This window comes from Rattus rattus, chromosome 13, assembly GCF_011064425.1.
Source record: "Rattus rattus isolate New Zealand chromosome 13, Rrattus_CSIRO_v1, whole genome shotgun sequence".
NCBI lineage: Eukaryota > Metazoa > Chordata > Mammalia > Rodentia > Muridae > Rattus > Rattus rattus.
In genome coordinates, this window is record NC_046166.1 from 56576722 (window position 1) to 56600439 (window position 23718).

Consider the following 23718-nt stretch of genomic DNA (forward strand, 5'->3'; position numbering starts at 1 on the left):
TCCTTTTAAACTAATATGTCTATTTTGTTGTTTCTATCTTAGGTAGCTAGCTCATTCCTATTTCTGAAGTTCAATTCTCAATATTATCTTTTTTCATTGTATCTTTGTTACCCATGAGACAACATATACATTTCTCAGGCCCAAACTCAATTCTTTTCAATGATTCTCATTATCATACAAACATGTTTTTACTCCTTTTTTCATCTTTAAAAAGTTTGAAATGAAAGGAGAATCATCACTTAGTTCCTCTTTTCCCCAGCAGTGCATTATGGGATGTTCCAAGACTCATTCCTTAGTCTTTGTCTGCCCTTCTTAATTTTGCAATATTGTCATTTGTGAAACACTTTTTCTTTTTTATTATTACATTGAATCCCTTTCCTCCTTACTATTCCTTGAAAGTTATTTAAGTAGCTACAGTGACACTAATTTCTTTTTAACCAAATGCTTTATCCTGAGTCCCATCACAGAATGCTCACAACCGAAATGCGTCTTTCTCGTCTCTGAACCCTCTTAGCATCCCACTGATACTCAGCTCTCACCTCAACATCACATTCCCATTTGTCATTTTTCCTTGTGCACAGAAAACAAAGTGAATTACACAATTAGGCTCTCAAGACAATTTAGGTGGAACTCTCTTTTCACAGCATTCTACCACTTATACAGATTTCTGTTTACCAATTTTATAAAACTGCTCTTTTCTTTTACTTTGGGATGCTTTAACTTATAGAAAGCTCCCTTGCTACCTTCGCACATTTTTTTCTTTTATGCCCACCACTAAAGTAGATTTTAAACTCCAGTCTTCAGAAACTGGGGTTTTACAGAGTTTCTTGCTGCGAAGGAAAAGGGGGAAGTTGAGACAAATGATTTTCTAGCACTTTCCCCTCTTTACAGCCTCAGTCCTCATACCTATTTATGATACAGTCCTTAATATACCGAGGCTATATGTGTATATGTGCACACACTGAAATATGTGCTTTTTCTTTGGCAAAATGACTCTGTTCTTTAAAGATATTTTAAAAATTGAATATCTGACCCGCATTAGCTCAGGAATTTTCAATTTCCAATTTCCTTTGAATCAAATTCTCGAGCACATTTATGATTTCATTTTCAAGTTGATGAGCTGCAAGTTATGGGCATTGTCTAGGCTCAAGTTCTTCCAATAAAATCATAGATAATAGAGCCGCAAAGATGATTTCTGAACTGCCCAGACAGCATCTTCTTTTTACTGATGATGAAAAGAGTCTCTAAGAGAGACTGATTTGCTCACATTCATACAGTTACTTAGCACAGAAGTCAGTAGATCAAAAATTAGAAATAGGCTTCAAGAAAGAAGTTCATTCCATCTTTCACCTTTCCAAAACTGCCAGTATTTTCGTTCACATTCCATTAGCCTTATATAGTCCTCGATCCATGAAAGCAAAACTTGTCTCCTATTATTTCTAAGAATTAGCAAATATTCTGAGCTTACCATGCAAAGGTTGCAGCTGCCTTCCTACCATCTTCTGCCCATGCTCTTTCTGGTCACTGTGTGTTATGTGTAGTGCCATGGCACTAGGGGACCACAAAGAACTGAAGGACAGAGGCTGTAGGGTGAACAGTGTAGGAGACTTGTGAAGGGAAAAAAATTAGTTGTCAGTTTTAGGGGGGATCCAGTAATCCAGGGTGGTCATCAGGGTCCCATAGAACCAGCCTGAAAACATATACAAGAACTTAATTTCCTGCTCTGCAAACAAAGTGAGACCTGGCCCAAGCTGCTTAGTATTTCTGAGCTTGGGTTTCTCATCAAACATTAAAGCTGTAACAATAATAGTATTGTTGCATAGATTAAATTAGATAAATTATGTAAGAGGCACAGCCTTAGACTACTCCTTTAATAAACTGTAGGTGTTGGTAATTGGGAAACATAACCTGACTAATAATATAAAATTAAAAGGGAAGATACATTATTAATATGGTACCTAATGGTAGACATACCAACTGAATAATTTTACTTCATCCTGCTATATTAGTCACATCAATTGTGTATTTTCAATGAAACTATGAAGCATCCCCCTAATTTTGCACCAGCAATTCTGTCTCTGCTGATCATAAGGGGAAGGTACTGAACACGCAATGTATAACAAGTCCTTGTTTCTGAACATTTAAGCCAATATAAACATGACATCTCCTATGTAATACTCTTTACTGTTGTCTGTCGCAGGTCCTTTGGTGATACGTGACTTTACTTTATCTTATTTAGTTAGCTTAAACAGAAGGAACAAAAAGATGAGCCTACCTATGCCATTATTTCTTTGCAGCCAATATCAAATGCCACAGTGAGATTAATGTGATTTATATGCAGATTCCTGGAAGGAAGGGGAACCGCTGACCTCCGGTTCTGCTGCTTGGAATCTCCCTGGACTCTGAAACAGAGAGTTTGAAATATTAATGCCTCGAATAATAAATGAGTGAACATAGCAAATGAGGTGTGAGCACAACAATTTTAATTAGTTTTAGGCACATTTTAATGATTGTTTGTCCATTAGTTCCAGTAAACAAAAAAAAATGCAAGGGGGAAAAAAAGATGTACGAGGTCTTCTCCACATAGCTCTGTTTTAACTGAAGCCGTTGCAAAGATGTATATCATTTTAATTTCAGTTCCAAAGGCTTTTATGTAAATTAATTGCATTGGAGAATTGGCAAGAACATTTTATTCAATTTGGAACAGCAGTGATTATAAGCTTTACATTAATACAACAACAATTTAACAATGGCTGATAGATGGGCCACAGCCATGCAATTATCAAAAGTGAGCCACCCTCTTGATCTCTAATTAGGTCTATAAGCAAATAGAGTTTTGCTGGCACTAATTGCCATATTAAAACTGGCAGTGAGGTAGTGAGTCAGCTCACCTTGAGGGAGTCAGCGTAGAGCAGTGTTTATCCAGAGATTTTTTTCCATTCTTTGGATTTAATCAGATATGTAATTCAATTATATATGTAGTGAAATAGACATTTAAGGGAATTGTAAGGCAGCCTCCTGCATCAGTCGTGCGGGCACCTAAAGAATCAAATCAGATTCTGTTTCCCACCATTCTCATGGCTGCTCAGCCACCCATCCTCTAACAGCTCAAGCTGATTGGCCAGGCTATCCTGTGCTTCACTCAGTGCTGGGCAAAAGGAGTGGGTGGTTGATGTGCAATCCTATTGATATGTTGCTCCAGTTCTGTGGGGATTAAATGGCACTCAAACAGGATTTAAACAGTGTTTGAGCATCAGGCTAGACAGGATGAGACCAGTTTTAAAGTATCTTAGGACATAATCTTTATTTCTTTCAGTCATCCACTTAAACCTTATGCCACAGGTTTGGTTTGGTTTTTCTCTAGCTCTTCCAATGGTCACATCAGTATTATTAGAATGGAAAAAGTATGTTCCTGTAAGTGTCAGGACTTAAGCTACATCCAGGAAAAGTATGGCATCCACAGAATTCAACCCAGCGCATCATGGTGAATTTTTGGTTTTACCACAAAAAGGTACAATGCTGTGAATAGTCCGACTGTGTAAATTACCTCAGCCAATACATGGTGTTTTATACCGGGCCAGACATGTCATGAGCTTATACAATATTTAATCAGTTAAGAAAACAGATCATATACCTAGATTTCTGAATCAAGAAATAGATTAACAGTAGAAAACAAACTGCCAACCAACGATTAAGTGAAAATCTAAAAGTAAGAATGCTGGAGCGGGAACTGAAGAAAGGGTCATCCAGAGACTGGATAGGGATCTGTTCCATGTGTAGTCACCAAGCCCAGCCACTACTGCTGATCCAAGGAAGAGCCTGTTCACAGGAGCCAGAAATAGATGTCCCCTGAGAGGCTTTGCCAGAGCCCTACTGATACAGATGAGGATGCTTGCAGCTAACTATTAGACTGAACAAGGGGACCCCAATGGAGGAGTTGGAGAAAAAGACTGAAGGAACTGAGGGGTTTGCAACACCATAGGAAAAACAACAATATCAACTAACCAGACCCCACCAGAGCTCCCAAGAACAAAATCATCAACCAATGACTGCGCATGGAGAGACCCATGACTCCAGCCACATATGTAGTGGAGCATCAATGGGAGGGAAAGCCCTCGGTCCTGTGAAGACTCATTTTCCCAATGTGGGGGAATGCCAGGGCATTAGGGTGGGAGTGGGTGGGTAGGGGTAGGAGTGGGTGGGTAGGGATGGGAGCGTCCTTGTGGAGGCAAGGGGAGGAGGGTGGGGCTCTGAGAGAGGGAGGAAAGGGAACAACATTTGAAATGTAAATACATAAAATATTCCAAGAAAACAAACAAACAAACAAATGAATTAAATATCCAATATAATCCAAGCAGATCTTTTTGTACATACAGCAGTGCTATGGAGAAGAAGACTCATGATAACTCTGAAGGGTAGAATTTTAAATCCACAGATAACGGTCTGAGGTGAAGTCTGTGTATATTCACACCATTGTGTAGGGAGGGATACTTTAAAAGGCATGAAATAGATAGAAAGTTAGGATTTTCCCCTATTATGCACAAAATCTGGTGATTACTTTCAAAAGTGCCACAAGCCATCTTATGTCCAACTATTAATGAGCAGAAAACAAGGGACCCCTGTTAAGATCTGCAAGTTTATTTTCTCATTTACTTAAATTCCGCGCTAAGCATCCATTCCCACCCACATCTATAGTAGATAGCTACAAACAGCTAAGCTTGTTTTCAAGGTCATGATCCATTTAACCTGTGAAATAAACAGGCTGTGAAATGTAGAGATGAAATCATAAAATGCAAACAAAAACTAGAGTGTATGCGATAGGGAAAAATAAACCCTGGATGATGGGATGGTACCCTCCTCCTAACGCAGCAAGAGGAATGGGAGATAGTGTCACTCCATAGGGTTTGAAGACTCCAGTGTTCTCATTATGATGTGAAGATCTTTGTTTCACACAACCTTAACTATTGCTAGTAATTATTGTTTATTCTGGGAATGAGTGTGTTTGTACTCTACCTTACCCAACCAATCAGTTTTGTATGGACAATTACAGGACAACAATAAGGGTTTTAAAGTAACTAGCAAGAGCGACCCCCAAGGAAAATCTGAATCCAGGTCTCTATGTCAATTCTGGAATGCTGTGTACCATGTAATGATGCCAACTCCTTTAGCTCCTTTGGAAGGTTGATACATCAGTACCTACCCAGGAAACAATGATTCACTCTTCCCACCTCCTCCATTCATTACCCTGACTTACCAACCCAGAGAAAAGTATCCTGCTCCTAGTTATAGGTTAAGGGATTGAATTCTGAGAAGATGGATGTGAATTCCCACAGAGGACATTTAGAGAAGTTTTCACTCAGAATGGCAATGCTGAGTAGGGAGCCCAGGGTGGGGACAAGGATGTACTCAGGGACTCAGGCCAGCAGGGATCACCCCTGAGGTGCTGCCCAGAACTGAAAATAGTACAAGTAGGCTCAGTTTACATGTTATTCTTTGTTATATTTCGACGAACTTTTCCTAGTCTGTCATTGACAGTGTTAATACGTATAAAATTAGAATGTTGTGGGAACACACATGATACATACTCACTGATAAGTGGATATTAGCCCCAAAGCTCAAAATACTCAGATACAATCCACAAACCATATAGAGCTTAAGAAGGAGGAAGACCAAAGTGTGGGTGATTCAATCCTCATAGAAAGAAGAAACAAAATCACGGGGTAGGGGGTGGACTGAGAGAGAGAGAGGAGGAGGAGGGGGAAAAGGGTATAGGATTAGATAATGGAAGGGACAGGAGAGAAGTACAGAGGGTCAGGAAATTGAATAGAAATATGTAGCAGTGAGGTATAGGGAACTGGGGCTAGTCACTAGAAAGTTCCAGATGTCAGGAAAACAAAAGGCTCCCAGGACCAAATGGGGATGACTTTAGCCGAAATACCCAACAAAGGGGAGAGAGAACCTGTAGAGATCACCTCCAGTAGAAAGGCACAGCCCCCTGGTGAGAGATGGGGCCATCTACCCATCTCAAAATTTTTAACCCAGAAATGTTCTTGTCCAAAGGACAGACAGGGACAAAAAATGGAACAGAGAAGAAAGTAAAGGCCGTTCAGAGACTTCCCCACCAGGGATCCCTCTCATCTGCAGACATCAAACCCAGACACTATTGCTGAAGCCAAGAAGCTCTTGCCGGCAGGAGCCTGGTATGGCTGTTCCCTGAGAAGTTTTACCAGCACCTGACCAATACCGATGCAGATAATCACAGCGAACCATCATCGGACAGAATCTGGGACCCTAATGGAAGAGTTAGGGGAAGGATTGACGAGCTGAAGGGGACTGAAACCCCATAGAAAGAGCAATTTCAACTTATTGGACCACCAAGAGAATAAACCACCAACCAAAGGGTATATATGGAGGGATCCATAGCTTATTCCCCAGTGTAGGGAGATGCTAGAGCAGTGAAGCAGAAGCGGAAGTGGGTGAGCGGTGGAGGAGCTCCCTCATAGAGGCAAAGGGGAGGGGTAAAGGAGGAGTGGCATGGGGGGTTTGTGGAGGGATAACTGGGAAGGGGTTATCATTTAAAATGTAAACAAATAAAATGAGTAATAAAAAAAGGAGAAAAAGAAATAAAATTATAGAACCAGAAAAAGAAAGGATAATCTTTCACAGTTGGGCTGGTTCTGGCATTTGTGACGATAACTCTCATTTTATTGTAGTCAATATCAACCAAATCTTCCAGGCACTGCCAGTCTGTAGGTGGGGACACCATTTGAAATGTTAATAAATAAAGTAACCAATGAATATAATAAACATATGTGTGTGGGGGATACAATTTCTATGTGTGTTGGGGGTGGGAGAGGGAGGATGACTTGGTTTAGGACAAGTAAAGTTCCAAGTGTTATTTGTGTGTGTTCCAAATTTGTTAACTTAAGCTATTTCGGCATTGAAACATTGTGACAAAGGAAAACTTCGCTAGTTGTAGCTCCATAGCAATGTGAGCAACTTACTTTTCATAGCACCTAATAAAACAAGATTCCACCTAATTTTTCTTTCCTGCACTGGGTATCTAAACCCAGATTTTGTAGATTCCAAGAATGCAGTTTACTATGATATCGATATTGCTTTTTTTTTTCAACTAAGAAAAAATAAAAGGTATTTGAGATTTTATTTTTTTTTTTTAGTTTTCTGTTTCTTTTTTTCTTAATCTTTATTAACTTGAGTATTTCTTATTTACATTTTGATTGTTATTCTCCCTCCCCTTCTATATGGGCTTCCCCTCCCCATCCTACCCCCATTACCACCCTCCCCCCAACAATCACGTTTACTGGGGGTTCAGTCTTGGCAGGATATTGCTTTTGTACTTTGTTTTTGAGACAGACCTTCTCTCCATCATTTAAGCTTATGATAAACTCATTATGTGTCCCAGACCAACCATGAGAAACTCTATGTCCTTTGGCCTAACCCTACTGAGTACCAGTGACTATAATTGTGTCCCATCATGCAAACTCTCCCTATATCTAAATACCAATAAGAACAAAGTGAGTTATTCTTTTCTTTTTTTATTAATTTTCCACATGCCACGATGTTTTTCAAGTGTGTGTGTGTGTGTGTGTGTGTGTGTGTGTGTGTGTGTGTGTGTGTGTATTAATTTAAAGGAGTAAATTCATTCTCTATGAAATGATGAGGTCTATGGATAAATAGAGATCCGGCTAATGCCTACACCACACTATTCATTTATATTATGTTTATTTCTGCAAGACTTTGCCATAGCTTGAAACACACAAAAGAGATTAAAATTGTGCTTACAATCCTGTAAGACTTTGCCAGTGTCTCCTATCAGAAAGATCTTCCCATGTTAAGGTAAATAGAGTCATAGGCAGATGACTTCGGGGCCTTAAATTGAGCATTGTAACACATCCTAGTAAGGTTCTATTACATTGTAAGTTACGAGAGAGGGTCTTTGGACATCAAGGTGTTTATTGTCATGTTCTTGAGCTTCAACACCCAAGAATAAACTATCATCAGGTTATCCTTTTGTTGTGTAACATAATATTGGACTAATTGCATTTATATCATACTTTCTGATTTTCTGGGAAGGTAGAATTAACCCATCTCAGATAAACAAGAATGGTATCTAGATATAATGTTTTACCATCAAGTAATTAAAAATAGGACAATGCAATAAGTAAGAAATCTGGTGAGATGGCTATTAGGGAAGGATAGAAAGAGTAACCAGTGGCGGGGATTGGGTAGGCAAGACTCTAGAAAAAGAGAGTGGAAGAATGTCTCTCCTCTGCAGATGTGGATGCTGATAGATGTCAGTGAATGGTCATTGACACCTGCTCATAAGGCACAGTAGATGGCCACAGACCCTGGTTCACAAGGCAACATTAAAATGACTCTGGAGGTTATTAATAACAATGATAAAAAAGACATGGATTTGGAGAGGAAGTATAGTGAAGTGGCAATAGTGAAAGTTGTCTTAGAGAGGCACTGTCCTTACTACAGGGCAATTGTAGGTGCATATATGATCTTTTACTTGTGTGCTTGTATTCAGATAGTGAGTGTTTTACTAAGAACATTTGCACCTATGTCCATGAGAGAAGTTAGTCTATAACTTTTTTTATTCGTTGGGTCTTCTTGTTGTTTAGGTTGCAGAAAACTGTGGCTTAGTTAAAAGAAATAGGCAATATTTTCTATGCTTCTAATTTGCAAAGTAATTTCAAGAGTATTGGTGTTGATCCTTTTTTGAGAGAGCAGTAGAATTATTCACTAAAACCATCTGGCCCTAGGCATTTTATGGATGAGAGATTTTAATTACTGTTTCTATTCCACTAGGGGTTATAGGTCTGTTTCAATGCTTATCTGACCTGAAATAACTATGGTGAGTGGTGTACATCAAGAAAATTATCTATTTATTTCAAGTTTTCTAATTTGTTGGAATACAAGTTTTTAAAGTATATTCTTATGATTCTATAAATTTCTTGACTGTTTGTTGTTAATATCTCCCTTTTTCTTTCTAAATTTGTGATCTATATCATCTCTTGCTGCTTTCTAGTTACTTTGGTTAATAATTTGTCAATCTTACAGAATTCAAGAAGAACCAAGTCCTTGTATCATTTTTTCTTTGTGTTTTTTATTTGTTTCTATTTATTGATTTCAGCTCTGGTTTAATTAATTTTTTTCTGTCTACTGCTCTTAATTGTTATTATTTTTACCAGGACCCTCATGTATGCCATTCAGTTACTCATATAAAATCTCTCCAACTTTTTATATAGAAAATTAGTACTGTGAATTTCTCTTTTAGAGCGGTCTTCATTGCGATCCATTAAGTTTGTGTATATTGTGTTTTCATTTAGAATTTTCTAGCTTTTTAATTTCTGCATTGGCATATTTTTATTCAGTAGTGAGTTGCTCAGTTTCTGCGAGTTTTTATAGTTCTATTGATTTTACTGTTATTGATATCCAGGATATAGGATGTTACTACTGTTTTATTCTAGCTGTTGGGATTTGCTTTGTGTCCAAGTATGTGATGAACTTTTCAAAAGTTTCATTTGCTTCTGAGGTGTATTTGGGTAAAATGTTTTATAAATAGACCTCAAGTTCTTTTGGATTATGTTTTCATTTAGTGCCATTATTTCTCTGTTTAGCTTTTGTCTGGATGACCTATCTATTGGCAAGAATGGTTATTGATGTCTCCCATTATTAGTTTGTGAGAATTGAAATGTGATTTTTAGTTTTAGTAATTTTATTTTAATGTACTTTTATGTTTGATGTAAAGATGATTAAAATTGAAATGTTTGCTTGCTGTATTTTTCTTTTGATGGGTATATAGTGTCCTTTTCTCTCTCTTCTGATTAGTATTGCTTTGGTCTATTTTGTCAGATATTAAAATGACTACACTGGCTTGATTCTTGTGTCCATTACCTTGAACTTTCTTTTTCTGTCATTTTTCCAAAGGTAATGTGTATCCTTGATGTTATGATATGGGTTTTTTTTTTTTTGACAAAGTACTGTCAAATTTTGACAAATCCCGTTTTTAAGTCCAGTCTTTCAGTCTGCATCTTTTTATTGGCAAGTTGAGATATTTGATGCTAAGAATGATCAGGTTATGTATTTTGATTCTTTTGGATGGGTTCCCCTCTTTTATATTTACTGTTCTGTGATTATTCATTTTAAGGGTTTTCCTGGATACAGTTAATCTCTTTATCTTGAAGTTTTCCTTCTAGTGTAGTCTGTAGAGCTGAATTTATACGTAAATATTGTTTAAATTTCTTTCTCCATCGATTGTAATTGAATGTTTGACTGGACATCGTGTTCTGAGATGGTATCCGTAGTCTCTTTAGAGCTTTTAGAACAGCCCCCATGCCAGACCTTTCTGAAGTTTATAGTCTCCATTGAAAAGTCAGATGCTATTCTAATGGGTCTGCCTTTATATGTTACTTGGCCTTTTTCCCCTTGCATCTTGTATGATTATTTATTCTGTATGTTTTGTGTTTTCATTATTATGAACAAAGGGGAATTCCTTTTCTTGTTCAGTCTGTTTAGTGTTATATATGCCTCTTGTACTTTGATATGCATTTCCATCTTTAGGTTAGGTAGATTTTTTATATTATTTTTTGACAGCATTTATAAGTCTCTGACCTTGGCTTTTTCCCTCCCCCCTCTATTCCTATCATTTGTTGGTTTAGTTTTTTCATAGTGTCTCAATTTCCTTGGTATTTTGTGCCTGGATCTTTGTAGATTTAACATTTTCTTTCACTGATATATCTTGTCTTCGATGCCCAAGATTCCCTTTTCTATCTCAGGTATTTTGTTTGTCATGCTTCCCTCTGAGATTCCTACTTGAGTTCTTGGGTTTTTCCTTTCCAGTTTTACTTCACTGGGCATTCTTTATTGACTTCCTCTTTTATCCCTTGGTCAGTTTTCTTTGTTTTGTTCCTGTTTTTTGTGTTTTTGTATATTTCATTTATGGATTTATTCAAATCCTCTTTATGGCCCTTGACCATATTCATAATATCTATTTTGAAGTCCCTGTTCTGTGCTTCAGTTATATTGCATTTGTAGGACCTGCTATAGTAGAGTTTCACTAGTGAAGACATATTGATCTGACTGTTATAGATTGTGTCTTTATTTGGGAATCTCCGCATCTGGGTTTGGGATGAATGTAATTATGGTGTTGATATCTGGTCTTGCCTTTATAGGGTCAGTTTTGCATTTCTTGCTTCTGGTTGTCCTCTTTGTTTCTGAGGAGTGTGCGGTAGATATGTATTTGCTGATAGGGATTCTTCTAAATTCCTGCCGGGAAAGGCCAATTGAGGGTTTCAGGTGGAAGGTTTCTGTGTCAGAAACTGACAGGAAAGATTTGAGATGGGCTAGAAGGAGATGGTCTCAGAATATCCTCAGGAAGGAAGGACTGCTACTAGGATCTGTGAAGTCTCCTGGAGGCAGAAAAAGGTAGGAATGCAGACCCCTAGAGGTTGTCTGCTGCACAGAAGGAATTAATATACTGGAAATGGTCCCTGGTCAGTGTGGCTAAGTGGGTTTCCAGGAGAATATACCTCTGATTTTGGTAGCTGAGGCAAAGGCATGGGGTCAGAGAGGAAGCCTGTAGGAGACAACTGTCTTGCTGTCCTGACAATGGGGAGAGCTAAAGTTCTTGTTCTGATCCTATAGATAAATGATTCCCTCAACCCTCATCAGAGAAGCTTCTTTTTTTTTTTTTTGTAGTAGATACCAATCAGTGCACAGCCCCACATGTCAACATGCAGAGAATTAGAGTATGCAATACTCAATTTTCATGGGACACTTTCTCTAACATCTCCTAATGAGGTTCAGGTGTTATAGCAGAAGAGCAGGTAGAAAGACTGCAATAGCAGAGGGAGTAGACATTTACAATGAAACAATATTCGGCAGACATGACAGCACAGTCTGCACATGAGCTTACAGTGGCTGGGATTATATGTATAAGGCTTACAGAAGTTAAAGCCAGCCTGTAGTCCCACCATGGTTGAGGAAAGGGCTCATGAAATCCTATTCTTGCCTGAGAAATTATTGGTGAATAATGGCCACTGTGGTAGAGGGGATCCATTTCCTTCAGGAATGAAAGCTTTGAGAAGTTACTCCCGTGAATTTACATATAGGACTAAATAAACTCAATGTGGTTTTTTTTTTTAATAAGTTGAAAAAAATGTCAGGAGGGGCTGATACAGAATTGTTGGGGAGGGAATAGCATGCAGATGATACCCAATATTAATGCATTGATATTAATTTTTAAGAAGTACCATAGAAGACAGTTATGGTTTCTGATGTAGCTGTGATAACTTAAGTATCAAGAATTTAAACACCAATGAGAAGAACAGTATTGCCAGGGTAACTGGAAACATCCACAGGAGAAAGATGGACAGAAGAGGTGGGTGTGTCGGGAATCCTGCCTTGAAGTGTTCATGTCTTTTTTTCTTTTTTTTCGGAGCTGGGGACCGAACCCAGGGCCTTGCGCTTGCTAGGCAAGCGCTCTACCGCTGAGCTAAATCCCCAACCCTGAAGTGTCCATGTCTTATAAACATGGTTAGGAGGCTAATGTGAGAATTTTAGCTTTGAATGTTCAGACCACCCTTCATTTGATTTTGCCTTGGAAAAAGGATGCTTTTATGTTTTAAAGTTTTAGGTCCATATGGGTGCAGTAATAAAGTAAAATAAGAAATCCTTGGTCTTGGAAACAAGCTATGAAGTTAAGAGATCACTGAAAGTTGGGATGCTTGACTACCCTTCTCCTGCTCTAGCCTTTTCTTAGTACTTCAGAGTTTTATCAAGGTCTCCATCCCAAAGTTTGATTGCCAGTTTAGTTGCCAGCAGGTATGCATCACTGGTCTAAGGCTAAATGGTCATCTTTTCCATTTTAATTCTCTTGCCCTTAATTAATAGTTTAGTCTTTCAGACCTTCATCTGTTACACTTAAATGGATTTTGTAATTGGCTTTGCCTTACAGTTAGGTCCATGGTCCCGTTCTAGTCCAGAAAGGCACACAATTCGTTCTAGCTCCTTATTCTTGCTCCCCTCCTTGGAACATCTGCTGCATTTGTAATGGCTTAAGTACAACCAATATGATCCAGTAAGATCAGCGCTCAGCACTCTAATGCACTTAGTTAAAAGATTATTGAATTTATTAAGCATTTGTATCAATAGGGTTTTCAACAAATGCATTCTGAGGATATGACAGCCACGGTGAGTGAGTTAAAGGCTCATTATGTGGACTGTTAGTGTTCCTGCATGGAAACTGTGTTTCTTGTTAAGACCATTAGCTGCTTTACAAAACAAGAGCTGTCATTTCATTAGGCTGCTCCACACATATCAACAGCTCCAGGGTGAATTCTGGTCACTTCTTGTCTGTGTCACAATTCTTTTTGATAGTAGACTCTCTCCTGCCTCCCCTGCCCAGTGAAGGCCAGCAGCCTACTAGTTTCATTGTACAGGAAGATACCAGCTCAGGAAGGAGCAGTTAATAAAGAGCATAGAATGGTAAGATTAGGTAAAAAGGTTTGTGTACTTTTAGTGTAATCTCAATTTTAAAATTTGGAGAAATAGGCCATTAACTTGGTCTAATTTTCAGTTAAAGGCAGACTAATAAGAATTAGAATTCAGACATCCTACCTTCTAATCCAATGTTGTTTTCTGCAAAGTGAAGCACACTATTTCTGATGGAATCCTTTGTAAATTAGTTTTTGTCCTTCCTTCCTTCCTTCCTTCCTTCCTTCATTCATTCATTCATTCATTCAATAAATATTAACTGGACTTTTTTCATGTACTACATTTTGATATTTAGATTAAACGAACAATTTTACGTCCTTGCCTTCATGCAACTTAGATTCCAGCTTGCTAAACTAATACATCAGTGAAAAGTGTGATGCTATATAATGATGAGCGTAAATAGTGACATCGGAGATGGAGATGAGGAATTATGGGCAGCCTCCAGAATAAAGTGGTAGAAAATGCCTATTTGAAGTCACATGGCATGGGAAATGGAGGGTAAATAGCAAGTTAAGTAGAGAGGAAAATTTTACCAATCCCAAGGCAAACACAAGTGTTGTGCACTGTACCTGCAGAATAGAGATAAGGCTGGTGTAAGGAATAGAGATGGAGGGTAAGGCTAGCAGTAGGAAAGTACATATTCATAGAGCATGATTATTTCTAGCCCCTGTATGACTAGAACTCTAAGTATATAAAAGATAGGAAAGGAATATTTGTGATATCAAGAAGGCTAACATGTTGATACAGCCTTAGAATTGATCAATTTTTATCATTTGGTCAACAATATTTTGTTACAGTATCATACAGCCATTTACCTGTATCACTTTGTTCATTGATGTATTTCTTTCAGAATGTTATACAAATAATCACTGTTCATAAAAAAAAAGGCTGACAAATGGTTGTGTGTTCTGAAAATACTAAGTGTTCTGAATGACAGATGACAAACTCAAGTCAACAAAAGACTACACCAAGCCCAACATTATGTCTTAATTTTAACTGATTCAATACTGACAGTGAGGATAGCCCTAGAAGAAATGTAGTCAAGGGCTGGAGGCATAGGTCAGAGGTTGAGAGCACTGACTGCTCTTCCAGAGGTCCTGAGTTCATTCACAGCAACCACATGGTGGCTCACAACCATCTGTAATGGGATCTGATGCCCTCTTCTGTTTCTGAAGACAGTGACCATGTGCTCATATACATAAATAATTAAATAAATCATTTTTTTAAAAAAAGAAGAAATGTAGTTAAGAAGTGACCACATTTTCCCTTACACATTAACGGAGGGAAATAGAAAAATAAAACAGTAAGAAGTCCGTCCCATCTAGTGATGTAAAAGGTAGTCGAAGTTCATTGAAGGATGGAACAGAGATCACAGGAAGATACAGACCTGAACCACAGAGAAGATAACATTGTAGTTGTGAAAAAGGAATATAAAGACTTGGGAGAATAGAGAAGGTTTATGGGAGCCTAATCAAAGCTGAGGAATAGGGATTAGTAAAGGAAAGAGGTGAATGACAGCCATGGATCGGTGGCAAAAGTCCCGGCACTTTAGAGCGTGAGATAAGAAAGCAGTATCAGGTGTAAATGGCGTTAAAAAGCTACATATTCTGCAACTCGTATCTTGTATTAGGAACTTGTATCTAATTAATTAGGCAACAGAGAACCATTGAAGGCTTCGTGAGCAGAATAATGACAAAAATTTAATAGGAGCCATCTTTAGCTTTTTATATAGTTCAAACTACAGAAATTAGTCAGGAATTTAAACCATTAAAATCTTAAAACTTTTGGAATATTTCAAAGAACCCATAGTTATGGACACAGAATGATTTAATAATTCCTGGTTTTTGAACTTTGTTCTTCACATCTGAGAAGTTGTGAAGACTTTTTTTTTAAGAAAAATGTATGAAAACTCTTTTAAAGAAACTATTGATCAAACTATTTTGAATCCATTTTTCTTTACTAGTCATTTACTGTTCACCTGGCCACTATCGAATTCCCTTTGTCTTGCTTTAAAAGGTGAAGAATGGACCAGTTGTCAGCATACACCTCATACTCTACCTGCTTCGATGTCCGAGGCTAGGTTTGGGTGATTATAATAGTGAGATAAGATAGAATGAGAATGAAGTTTGGACTACTGAGGAATGTGGAGATCGGATAAAATGGGAAAGGCGCGCAGAACAAGCTAGTCAAACCTTTAGACTTTTAGGTGATACAAACTTATTTTCGCAGATTATAGAAACAAGAAATTTCAGCTAAGAGCTATTGTAATCCATCCTCTCTAAAGGTTTGTTTTCTACATCGACTTCTAAGGTGTAAGATTAACCACTGTAATCTCAGTTACAGATGATAAACTGGCAGATCTAGGGTTATTCTTTCACAGATGAAGCTATGTAAGAGGAACAGAAATGAACTTCCTCACTTCTCTACTGCACACATCTCAACTTGATTATGGTGTATATGAAGACAAAAACACTGGTTTCTGCTTCTATATGGTCAAGATTGTTATTCTGCTTATAAAAAAAGGTGTTTTGGAAAATTTCTGGGTGTTCACAGCTCTTATTATTTATGTTTCCCTTAATTACGTTACAAAGTGTTCCGGAACTAGGAAGAGATGTGTGTTGTGGTTGCTACTAAGCTTTACTCCCTGCCCTGTGGTTCAGAGTAAGATTGAAAATGCACGTTAGGAGGTCAGTGACTCTTACAGAAAAGTGAGGGGAGAAATGAAGGCATGGGAGGAGATAAGAATTACGCCGGAAGATCAACAGAGCCAACTAACCTCAACTTTTGGGAATTCCCAGAGACTGATCCAGCAACCACTGAACATACATGGGCTGGACCAAAGCTCCTCACATAAATCTAGCAGACATGGAAATCAGTCTTCATGAGGGTCCACCAATAACTGAATTGGAAGCTTTCCCTAAAGCTCCTGCCTGATTATGGAATCCGTTCCCCAACAGGGCTGCTTTGTCTGGCCTCAATAGGAGAGGATGAGCCTAACCTTACAGAGACTTGATATACCAGGGTCGGGGATATCCAGGGGTGTGTCCATCCTCTTAGAGGAGGAGAGGAGATAGGACTCTGTGAGAAGAGGACCAGGAGGTGGGGCAGTGATTGGGATGATGATAATAATAATAATAATAATAATAATAATAATAATAATAATAATAATAATAATAATCCTGTAATTTTGTGCTTCTATAGAGAAAGTGCCCATTACTGGCAGTTCTAAGACAGGGAGATGTTCATTCACAGAAACCTTTCTAGGTGCTCTGTAGTAGACTTTGAAGTAGACTCTAAACTTTGTTTGACAAGAAACATGGTATGCAGAACTAATTACGGCATAGGCATCTCCAATCCTGAATAGAAATGTAGTTTGGGAACTCACTTCTGTTCAGGCACATTTCCTCAGTGTGAACATTTTACATGCTCAGTTGGTTATAAAAGAAAAAGGAGGATGTCATAGTTTATGCTGAGCATTCCAGGGCTGAGCTTGTAGAGTTTGGAATTTGTTTTCTTTTTTCCTTTTCTACAGGCAGAGATAGAAGTATAATTCAGAAAGAAGTAGCCCAAGGAGAACATTAATTTCATGTTATCTTTAGTAATTTAAGTTGCCTGATTGGCCAATTCTTTCTCAGTTCATTGAAGAAAACAATGTTCAAATTATAACACACACACACACACACACACACACACACACACACACACACGAACACACACACACTTATTCCATCACATATTATGTGATGAAAGTGTGAGTCCACATGGAATAATGTAGAATTTAGGCCCTTAAATTAACAATTTAAGCAAGCATGTGAAACAGTGTGATGGTATCATTGTGAAATTTCATTCTCTATATGCTTCAAATTGAATTAGACACACACTACCTTGTCTTGTTTTAAATTGAGTGACCACAGTAATATGAGAAATCAATGTGTAACAAAATAAACAGCTTTTTACTGAGCAGAATTACTTCTGAATGCAGTTTTTTTTAGGAGAGTATGAGAGGGTTAACCCTCAGTGGAGAGTAGAGAGGAAAAGAACATGAAGACTTGTTCATCTATAAAACTGACCAATAGTTTCTTCAGTAGTCCTGGAATTTCCTTTACTGAGTCAGATGACTACTGTCCATAATATGAAAGAACATGTAAACAGAAAGATGGAAAGCCTTGGAAAACTGCAACTCTCTTAGTCCAAATTTCTATTTTCTGTAACAGAAAGTAATGGAGACTATTGGCCAAGCACCAAAGCAAAGCTCACTGTTTGGCAATATCTCACTGAAATTCACATTGACAACTATGTTTCTTCCTCTTGGGCTGTTTTTCATGTTTATGAATGTTTATGTACTAGGAAATCTAGGCTCTATTATAGGAAAATCTCTCTCCTTCACTTATTTATCTCTGTCATATGTGGGTGGTACCTAAGTATCTATCTCCTTCCTCTTTCTCTTACAGACTTGATGACATTGAGCATCTTCTGACTTACTGATTCTGTATTTCCTCCCCGTGGAAATATTGGTTATATCCTTTCATTTAACGTGGTTTTAAGTGTCCTTGGGATATCTCTATTTCAGAGGGGCTTCAATTCATGAAGATCAGTGCAAACAGTAGAAGACTCTTTGGAGTAGTTTTAATATGAATTGTCTCCATGGTTCATATATTTGAATTTTTGGTTCCCTGTTGATAAAACTGTTTAGGAAAGATTAGGAGATGTAGACTTATTGAAGGAGGCATGTCATTGTGGTTGGGTTCTGAGGTTTTAAAGGTATAAGCTTATCTATCTATCTATCTATCTATCTATCTATCTATCCATCTATGATCTATCTATCTCATCTATGTCTACTTTTTTCCATTTATCTATCACCTATCATCTATCTGTCTATCTATCATCTATCTATCTATCTATCTATCTATCTATCTATCTATCTATCTATCTATCTATCTCCAAACTACTTCTTTAGTTCCATGCCTTCTTGTCTACCACCATGTTTCCAACAATGATGATCATGGAATAACTCTTTAACAAAACCTTAAGCAAGCAACCATGTAAATGCTTCATATAATGTTTTATAAGTTTCCTTGGTCGTGGTATCTCTTCACAGTAATAAAACACTAACCAAGATGCAATTATATTGCTATTGCTCGTGTAAAATGAAATAAACTAGAAGATTACCTATCTAATTTAAAGGCTATTGGTAAGAATTTAGATCCAAATAAACTGTCTGCATCAATTTCCTAACATAATATTTAATGACTTATAAGATTCTATTGTTCCTGGGTTAAATTTATTAATATCTAGAAAATTTTGATAACTTTCTTACCAAGAATACAGTAAAAATGTCTGGAATAGTGTAAAAAGTATCTAACTGTGTGTTTTCATCGTCATCTGGCTCTGAAACTCCAGCGACTTTAAACTTTAATGGAATGATTGTCCCAATGACCCGCTCCTTGTTATTTTCCTTCTTGCATTTATTTTCCCCTATTAAAGCTAAAACATTTTGATATGTAGCATTTTTGTTGACTCTAACTTTCTGTAACACAAATTAGGTTGAACATTATAAATACTTAATTACAGTTCAGGAGGGAAAAAAGCCTCATGGTCATTTTTAGGATCCCCTCTGATGCTTTTCCTTCTCTTTGTCCATCTCTGCAGCCTGTGCAATCATGTGCCACATATGATTTACAAGAATTTTGTTGTCTTTGATTTTTTCTATCATTTTATATGTTTGATACAGCCTTAAATTTTGGAATTTGGACTTATATTTTTGATCACAATTTGGTTTCTTTAAAGTGATTTTTTTCAGTTTAAATCTGTAAAATAGGCTTGGTTTTAAAGTCAACACTTACTAATGAACTCTGTGTGTCAGCACACACTTTGGAATTTATTATCCATAATATATTTTGTTTGGTTTGTGGCAGAGTCCCATAGAGCCCCAGCTTTGTACTCACAGTTGAACAAGGCTTACTTGATCCTTCTGGACTGCTGGAGATTATAGTTATGAGCTATCAGGCCTGGACTAATATTTTTATTCACAAAACTAAAAATATAATTTGAGATACTGCTTTGCTATAGAAGAAGAAGAAGCCAAATATTCAATATGTGCAAATAACAAGAAACTATATCATTAGTTAATTTGAATTTTATTTCCTAATTTTATTTCTGGCTTGTGATGAAACAAATAAAATTAAATTCTACTAAAGAAGAGATTTTGGGAAAAAGGAACCTTGAGATTTATTGCTCCTCAGTCTATACAGTGCAGGCTTAATGTCACTTAGTTCAGAATCCCCACCTCTGAGGTCTCTCAGGATCTGGAGAAGTGCTATTCGCATTCCCATTTTGATATCATAAGCATGTCTTCCAGACCTGCTGCAACAGCTGCTCATAATATTCAGCCCCAGAAATCCAGACAGATGCTGCCTAACCTCCCTTATTCACCTGCCACAGAAGTGTAATAGGAAGTAAAGCACATTTGTATTCCCACAAAAGAAGGAATAACGTCCCAAAGGTTCATGATGCAGGAGGATGAAGACCGGGCAAGACTCTTATTGTATGCATTGGCTGCTCATCAAGAAAGGGAAACGTTGAGAAAAGAAATGGTTAAGGAAGATGATAGTTCTCAGGAAATGAGTTCATACAAAGAACAGTCAAATTCCCAGTTCATAGGGATTTCTCTCAGTGACCTTGACTTATTCTCACTTCTGTTCTCTTTCCCTTTTAATGTAATCCATGTTGAGGGAGTCTTGACTGAGGTCCACTAATGCAGAGGAACCACCCAAGGTCCATAACAGACCGTGCACTGTGAGAGAGTAAGATGGGAGGAACCTTTTGTTGAAATGGACATTCATTCTCTTTCACAATTTCTAATAGACTTTGACTTTGGAATTCATCTTTAAAGTCTATTTTCAATGATACATTTGTGTCACTTACTAAGAAACTAAAGCACACCCATTTTTCTTTAGTGATTAATAATTCATAATAAAATAGATGTCAGATTATAAAGGGCTTGGGAAGTTAGTTGGAATTGGCTTTGAAGAAAATGAAGGAAACATTGGAAAACAGCTCAATATCAAAATTCAGTAAGAATGAGACCAAAGTGCCACCTACGGTAGGACATATCTATATTCACAGAATTGGAGGCTAAGACATGATGATGATGAATTCAAGTTCATCCTTTTGTATATAATGAGATTCTGTTTCCATAAACAAACAAATGAAGCCAAATGGAAAACTATTTTGGAAAATGCCTGGTTCTGCTCTTTCAATAGGATTCTCTGCATATAGGATTGACCCACAGGAATAAAGCCAACATTGAGGCAAGCTCTTTTAAAATTGTAAACAAAAGACTTGATTCAGTGTGTTTCCTTGCACGTATTGAGCTCTTCTTATTTGGACATTCTCAATGTACACATGGGATTGAAATCCGGATAATCAAGAATCCAATGTTTTATTGACAGTAACAGTCCAAGGGTAAACATTTTCTTTAAAACTTAACAGACAGATGTGATGGTACATCTTTAATCCCAGTATTTACCAAAAGAGGCTAGTGTACCTCTAAGAGTTTAGGGCCAGCCTAAACTATTAAACAAGACTATGTGTTTACTCACAATGTAGAGTAAAGCTAAACAAAACAAAACTTATAACAAACAAACCAAGCAAAGAACTAGTTTCCACAAAGAAGTTAAGTAACACAGGCACAGCATGCTGATATCACACTAATTTTACTACTAAAATTCAGTTTTAAGGCATCAGAATCTATTGTGATTGATAATGTTACAATGGGCTTAAAATAACATTTCTATCTTGACCTTCAGAATTAGCTTTAAGACCAAGTTTTTTTTTTTAATTTTGTTTAATAAAATTTTCTTCTGAGAATTTTTTTTTCTCATCCTCAACTAAAGAAAAGGAGCAAAATTCCAATTTCAGAAATCTAGCAAATATGTTGGCTTTAGGTCATATTAGTACATATCTTGGTTTTGGCTTTATGCTGAGTATTCTGTATCTCAGATTCCCCTAAAGAAAATATAGCACTGACCCTCAGCTGCATAGGACAGGACTCTTAAGGTCTTCTCCTTCCCTAAAGAACTGTTGGAAAACCAACAGATATTCAAAATTGCTTTTCTGAGCCATGAATTAACAAGGGATTTGAACTCATCTACCCTGATCACTACAAAATTGAATAAGCTAAAAATAACTTGCTGGGGAAGTTGGTGAGGAGCCCCCTTGAGGCAACATTTCGACGAGAGTCTTTTGAGCACAACGTGCAGAATTATCAGCAACTTACAACTTTTTCTTACTGGGACAAGGATGATCATATCAACATTATGCAGCAAGAATGCAAGCCATTCAATTGCATGTATTCTCTATTTATTTTCAATTGCATCAACATGGCTTCCCTCGTGACTTGTGTTTAAGGATGCTAAACAAAATGAAACAAGGAGCCTTACAGGATCTCGAACATGGGGAATATCTTTTCTCAGGCCCCAGTGGGGAATAAAGTCTAAATGACTTAAGAATAAATTCTAACAACCTATGAGCAGCCCTCAAATGGCCTCCGAGTCAGTCTGTCATCATTTAGATCTATGTCTTCCCATACAGTGGATTTGCATGTGTTAAGACTCATTTAGAAATGTCACATGAGCACCTGCAGTTTCGCATTGCAGTTAGAGTCCCAGTGTATCACACACTTGATTAATAAACTCTGAAGTGCTGAAATGATTCTCTGCCATTAATCATATTCTCTTCTACCTCTCTATTACCTGAAATCATTAGAGGAGAAGAAAGCCTGAAGTGCAATCAGCTACCTGAATGCTAATGCAATGACTGCGCTCTCAGCTCCAAGTAGGCTAAAGAAATTAAATGGCAAATTATAAGTAGGTGTGATTTTGTGTTATAAGGATTATGCAGCAACCCTTCTTTAAAACAGGGGGTATCTCATAGGAATTACCTTTTAATGGCATTGTACTACATATCTAGATAGATAGTCTAGTAAAGTTCTCTTGCTAGAGAAGAAATTAAAAGAACTCCTGCTTTAGATAGCAGAAAGTCCCCAAGGGGATTTCAGGAATTCATATATATATATATATATATATATATATATATATATATATATATATATATATGATATATATGATATTATATGATATCATATATATATGATATATATATCAGTTGAATTGAACCTAAGAACTCAAGGAAGCAATTTGACATCATCCATTAGCAGAACTAATTCTCATGCATACATAGTGCACTCGTCAGTATGGCCTTAACAGGAAATTTTGCAGATTCTTTGAGGTATGGGCCCATTGATTTATTTTTTATTTGAATAAAATAGCTATACTAAGTGCTAAACACTTTCAATACAAGATCTAAGGATAGAAGCAGGTGGATCTCTGTGAGTTGAGGGACGATCTGATCTACAAATTGAGTTCCAGGACAGTTACATAGTGAGACTGCGTCTCAAACATAAATTAAAAATAAAATCAATGTATGCAAGATGCAGTGACATATACCGATTAGCTTGTTTCTGGAGTTTCTTTGCTGTCAGGAATGTAGCTTCTTATTGTGTGTATACAAATCCCTATCTTATTTCAAATCTATAAAGAAGTATAGACAGTCACAAGGCCAAAGCCAAGGCCAAGGAAGGAAAATTAATTTTTGAATGAGGTAAGATAAATCACTTTAAGTGATAGTGAATGAAATCTTAAATATTCACAACATAGTAGGAAAGAGACATTTACTTTGAATTAAATAATTTAAAAATTCGTATTATTTCTTAATTTATTTTTTTGAACTTTATGTATTTCTGGGTCAAGTATCCTGAAATAGCAACTATAGTCTCCAACCTCAGAGAAGAAGTATTAGTAAAGTGACCTCTTATATACTCTCCCTGCTAAACATACCATGTTGTCTGTAACACATTGAACTACTATATCTTGGTTTATGTGGTAAATTGTAAGCTAAAGAATAAAGTTTTCTCTAGTTACACTGTATTGTTATGAAATTAGCCCTGGAAATAATAGAGGCAAAGATCAGAAACACTAATTGTTTCACATTACTTTATTCTCAATCAACACACAAATAAATGTAGTCATCCAATTCTATGATCTTTACCATTATTTGTAAGGTAAAGGATTTAGGACACATGGCTTTCAAAGAGTTCAGGAACCACTACTGAATGCAAAATGTGGTGTGGCTCAC